We start from the raw sequence: 6,000 nt of genomic DNA on the forward strand, positions 1-6,000 counted from the left end.
GGGATTATACCAAAGCTCCCAAACGGGCGGGAGAGTGCGGATGACTCTGCAGCACCGAATGAGAGAACTCAAGGTCCTCCTCAGCCAGGGTATCAAATTTGTCGAATTTTGCAAACGTGTTTGCCCCTGACCAAGTAGCAGCTCGGCAAAGTTGCAGAGCCGAGACCCCTCGGGCAGCCGCCCAAGAAGAGCCCACTTTCCTCGTGGAATGGGCTTTCACTGATTTAGGATGCGGCAGTCCAGCCGCAGAATGTGCAAGCTGAATCGTACTACAGATCCAGCGAGCAATAGTCTGCTTAGAAGCAGGTGCACCCAACTTGTTGGGCGCATACAGGATAAAGAGCGAGTCAGTCTTCCTGACTCCAGCTGTCCTGGAAACATAAATTTTTAGGGCCCTGACTACATCCAACAACTTGGAAACCTCCAAGTCATTTGTAGCCGCAGGCACCACGATAGGTTGGTTCAGATGAAAAGCTGATACCACTTTGGGGAGAAACTGGGGACGAGTCCTCAATTCTGCCCTATCCATATGGAAAATCAGATAAGGGCTTTTACATGACAAAGCCGCCAATTCTGAAACACGCCTGGCCGAAGCCAAGGCCAACAACATGACCACTTTCCACGTGAGATATTTCAAATCCACGGTTTTCAGTGGCTCAAACCAATGTGACTTTAGGAAATCCAACACCACGTTGAGATCCCAAGGTGCCACTGGAGGCACAAAAGGGGGCTGAATATGCAGCACTCCCTTAACAAAAGTCTGAACTTCAGGTAGTGAGCCAATTCTCTCTGGAAGAAAATCGATAGGGCCGAAATCTGGACCTTAATGGAACCCAATTTAAGGCCCATAGTCACCCCTGACTGTAGGAAGTGCAGGAACCGACCCAGCTGAAATTTTTCCGTTGGGGCCTTCCTGGCCTCACACCACGCAACATATTTTCGCCATATGCGGTGATAATGGTTCGCGGTTACTTCTTTCCTAGCTTTTATCAGCGTAGGAATGACTTCCTCCGGAATGCCCTTTTCCTTCAGGATCCGGTGTTCAACCGCCATGCCGTCAAACGCAGCCGCGGTAAGTCTTGGAACAGACAGGGCCCCTGCTGCAGCAGGTCCTGTCTGAGCGGTAGAGGCCATGGATCCTCTAACATCATTTCTTGAAGTTCCGGATACCACGCTCTTCTTGGCCAATCCGGAACAATGAGTATAGTTCTTACTCCTCTTCTCCTTATTATCCTCAGTACCTTTGGTATGAGAGGAAGAGGAGGGAACACATAAACCGATCGGTACACCCACGGTGTTACCAGAGCGTCCACAGCTATCGCCTGCGGGTCTCTTGACCTGGCGCAATATTTTTCTAGCTTTTTGTTTAGGCGGGACGCCATCATGTCCACCTGTGGTTTTTCCCACTGGTTTACAATCATTTGAAAGACTTCTGGATGAAGTCCCCACTCTCCAGGGTGGAGGTTGTGCCTGCTGAGGAAGTCTGCTTCCCAGTTGTCCACTCCCGGAATGAACACTGCTGACAGTGCTAACACGTGATTTTCCGCCCATCGGAGAATCCTTGTGGCTTCTGCCATCGCCGTCCTGCTTCTCGTGCCGCCCTGTCGATTTACATGGGCGACCGCCGTGATGTTGTCTGGCTGGATCAGTACCGGCTGGTTTTGAAGAAGGGGTTTTGCCTGACTTAGGGCATTGTAAATGGCCCTTAGTTCCAGAATATTTATGTGCAGGGAAGTCTCCTGACTTGACCATAGTCCTTGGAAGTTTCTTCCCTGTGTGACTGCTCCCCAGCCTCGAAGGCTGGCATCCGTGGTCACCAGGACCCAGTCCTGTATGCCGAATCTGCGGCCCTCTTGAAGATGAGCACTCTGCAGCCACCACAGCAGAGACACCCTTGTCCTTGGAGACAGGGTTATCAGACGATGCATCTGAAGATGCGATCCGGACCACTTGTCCAACAGATCCCACTGAAAGGTTCTTGCATGAAACCTGCCGAATGGAATCGCTTCGTAGGAAGCTACCATTTTTCCCAGGATCCGCGTGCAGTGATGCACCGACACCTGTTTTGGTTTTAGGAGGCCTCTGACTAGAGATGACAGCTCCTTGGCCTTCTCCTCCGGGAGAAACACTTTTCTCTGTTCTGTGTCCAGAACCATCCCTAGGAACAGCAGGCGTGTCGTAGGGACTAGCTGTGACTTTGGAATGTTTAGAATCCAGCCGTGCTGTTGTAGCACTTCCCGAGATAGTGCTACCCCTACCAACAACTGCTCTCTGGACCTCGCCTTTATCAGGAGATCGTCCAAGTACGGGATAATTAAAACTCCCTTCCTTCGAAGGAGTATCATCATTTCCGCCATTACCTTGGTAAAGACCCTCGGAGCCGTGGAGAGACCGAACGGCAACGTCTGGAATTGGTAATGACAATCTTGTACCACAAACCTGAGGTACTCCTGGTGAGGATGGTAAATGGGGACATGTAGGTAAGCATCCTTGATGTCCAGCGATACCATGTAATCTCCCTCGTCCAGGCTTGCAATAACCGCCCTGAGCGATTCCATCTTGAACTTGAATTTTTTTATATATGTGTTCAAGGATTTCAAATTTAAAATGGGTCTCACCGAACCGTCCGGTTTCGGTACCACAAACATTGTGGAATAGTAACCCCTTCCTTGTTGAAGTAGGGGCACCTTTACTATCACTTGTTGTGAATACAGCTTTTGAATTGCCTGTAACACTGCCTCCCTGCCTGAGGGAGTGGTTGGCAAGGCAGATTTGAGGAAACGGTGGGGGGGGAAGACGTCTCGAATTCCAGTTTGTACCCCTGAGATACTATTTGAAGGATCCAGGGATCCACCCGTGAGCGAGCCCACTGATTGCTGAAATTTTTGAGACGGGCCCCCACCGTACCTGGCTCCGCCTGTGGAGCCCCAGCGTCATGCTGTGGACTTAGAGGAAGCGGGGGAGGACTTTTGCTCCTGGGAACTGGCTGTATGCTGCAGCTTTTTCCCTCTACCTCTGCCTCTGGGCAGAAAGGACGCGCCTTTAACCCGCTTGCCCCTATTGGGCCGAAAGGACTGTACCTGATAATACGGTGCTTTCTTTGGTTGTGAGGGAACATGGGGTAAAAATGTAGACTTCCCAGCTGTTGCTGTGGAAACGAGGTCCGAGAGACCATCCCCGAACAATTCCTCACCCTTATAAGGCAGAACTTCCATGTGTCGTTTGGAATCTGCATCACCTGTCCACTGCCGAGTCCATAACCCTCTCCTGGCAGAAATGGACATTGCACTAATTTTGGATGCCAGCCGGCAAATATCCCTCTGTGCATCCCTCATGTATAAAAGTGCGTCTTTTATATGCTCTACGTTTAGCAAAATAGTGTCCCTGTCTAGGGTATCTATATTTTCTGACAGGGAATCTGACCACGCAGCAGCAACGCTGCACATCCAGGCTGAAGCTATAGCCGGTCTCAGTATCACACCTGTGTGTGTATATATAGATTTCAGGATAGCCTCCTGCTTTCTATCAGCAGATTCCTTCAGGGCGGCCGTATCCGGAGACGGTAGTGCCACCTTCTTTGACAAGCGTGTGAGCGCTTTATCCACCCTAGGGGATGTTTCCCAGCGTGACCTATCCTCTGGCGGGAAAGGGTACGCCATTAGTAACCTCTTAGAAATTACCATCTTTTTATCAGGGGAAGCCCACGCTTCTTCACACACTTCATTTAACTCTTCAGATGGAGGAAAAGCTACTGGTAGTTTTTTCTCTCCAAACATTGGCCCTCATTCCGAGTTGATCGCTCGCAAGGCGATTTTAGCAGAGTTGCTCACGCTAAGCCGCCGCCTACTGGGAGTAAATCTTAGCTTCTTAAAATTGCGAACGAAGTATTCGCAATATTGCGATTACACACCTCGTAGCAGTTTCTGAGTAGCTTCAGACTTACTCGGCATCTGCGATCAGTTCAGTGCTTGTCGTTCCTGGTTTGACGTCACAAACACTCCCAGCGTTCGCCCAGACACTCCTGCGTTTTTTCCGGAAACGGTAGCGTTTTTTCCCACACGCCCATAAAACGGCCTGTTTCCGCCCAGTAACACCCATTTCCTGTCAATCACATTACGATCGCCAGAACGATGAAAAAGCCGTGAGTAAAATTACTAAGTGCATAGCAGATTTACTTGGCGCAGTCGCAGTGCGAACATTGCGCATGCGCACTAAGCGGAAAATCGCTGCGATGCGATGAAATTTACCGAGCGAACAACTCGGAATGAGGGCCATTATACCCTTTTTTGTGGTACCGGGGGTAACATCAGAAATGTGCAACACATTTTTCATTGCCTCAATCATGTAACGTGTGGCCCTACTGGAAGTTACATTAGTCTCTTCGTCGTCAGTATCCGTGTCGACATCTGTGTCAACCATCTGAGGTAGCGGGCGTTTTAGAGCCCCTGATGGTTTTTGAGACGCCTGGGCAGGCACAGGCTGAGAAGCCGGCTGTCCCACATTAGGTATGTCGTCAAACCTTTTATGTAAGGAGTCGACACTATCACGTAATTCCTTCCACAGCACCATCCACTCAGGTGTCGACCCCGCAGGGGGTGACATCACATTTACAGGCATCTGCTCCGCCTCCACATAAGCCTCCTCATCAAACATGTCGACACAGCCATACCGACACACCGCAAACTCACAGGGAATGCTCTGACAGAGGACAGGACCCCACAAAGCCCTTTGGGGAGACACAGAGATAGTATGCCAGCACACACCAGAGCGCTATATAACACTGGGATCCCACTATCAATGAGTGTTTTCCCTATAGCTGCTTTTTTTTTTTTTAGATATATATTACATATATATATTATCTATACTGCGCCTAAATTTAGTGCCCCCCCTCTCTTTTTTACCCTTCTGTAGTATTCTCAGACTGCAGGGGAGAGCCAGGGAGCTTCCTTCCAGCGGAACTGTGAGGGAAAAATGGTGCCAGTGTGCTGAGGGAGAAGCCCCGCCCCCTTTTCGGCGGACTTTCTCCCGCTTTTTCTGTGATACTGGCAGGGGTAATTTTACATCTATATAGCCTCTGGGACTATATATGATGTATATTTTGCCAGCCAAGGTGTTATTTATTGCCCTCAGGGCGCCCCCCCCCCAGCGCCCTGCACCCATCAGTGACCGAAGTGTGAGGTGTACATGAGGAGCAATGGCGCACAGCTGCAGTGCTGTGCGCTACCTTGGTGAAGACCGAAGTCTTCTGCCGCCGATTTTCCGGACCTTCTTCGTGCTTCTGGCTCTGTAAGGGGGACGGCGGCGCGGCTCCGGGAACGAACACCAAGGTCGGGTCCTGCGGTCGATCCCTCTGGAGCTAATGGTGTCCAGTAGCCTAAGAAGCCCAAACTACCACCTGTTAGGTAGGTTCGCTTCTTCTCCCCTTAGTCCCTCGCTGCAGTGAGTCTGTTGCCAGCAGATCTCACTGAAAATAAAAAATAAGAATTTACTTACCGATAATTCTATTTCTCGTAGTCCGTAGTGGATGCTGGGAACTCCGTAAGGACCATGGGGAATAGCGGCTCCGCAGGAGACTGGGCACAAAAGTAAAGCTTTAGGACTACCTGGTGTGCACTGGCTCCTCCCCCCATGACCCTCCTCCAAGCCTCAGTTAGGATACTGTGCCCGGACGAGCGTACACAATAAGGAAGGATTTTGAATCCCGGGTAAGACTCATACCAGCCACACCAATCACACCGTACAACCTGTGATCTGAACCCAGTTAACAGCATGATAACAGAGGAGCCTCTGAAAAGATGGCTCACAACAATAATAACCCGATTTTTGTAACAATAACTATGTACAAGTATTGCAGACAATCCGCACTTGGGATGGGCGCCCAGCATCCACTACGGACTACGAGAAATAGAATTATCGGTAAGTAAATTCTTATTTTCTCTGACGTCCTAGTGAATGCTGGGAACTCCGTAAGGACCATGGGGATTATACCAAAGCTCCCAA

This window comes from Pseudophryne corroboree, chromosome 1 (genome assembly GCF_028390025.1).
Source record: "Pseudophryne corroboree isolate aPseCor3 chromosome 1, aPseCor3.hap2, whole genome shotgun sequence".
Classification (NCBI taxonomy): Eukaryota; Metazoa; Chordata; class Amphibia; order Anura; family Myobatrachidae; genus Pseudophryne; species Pseudophryne corroboree.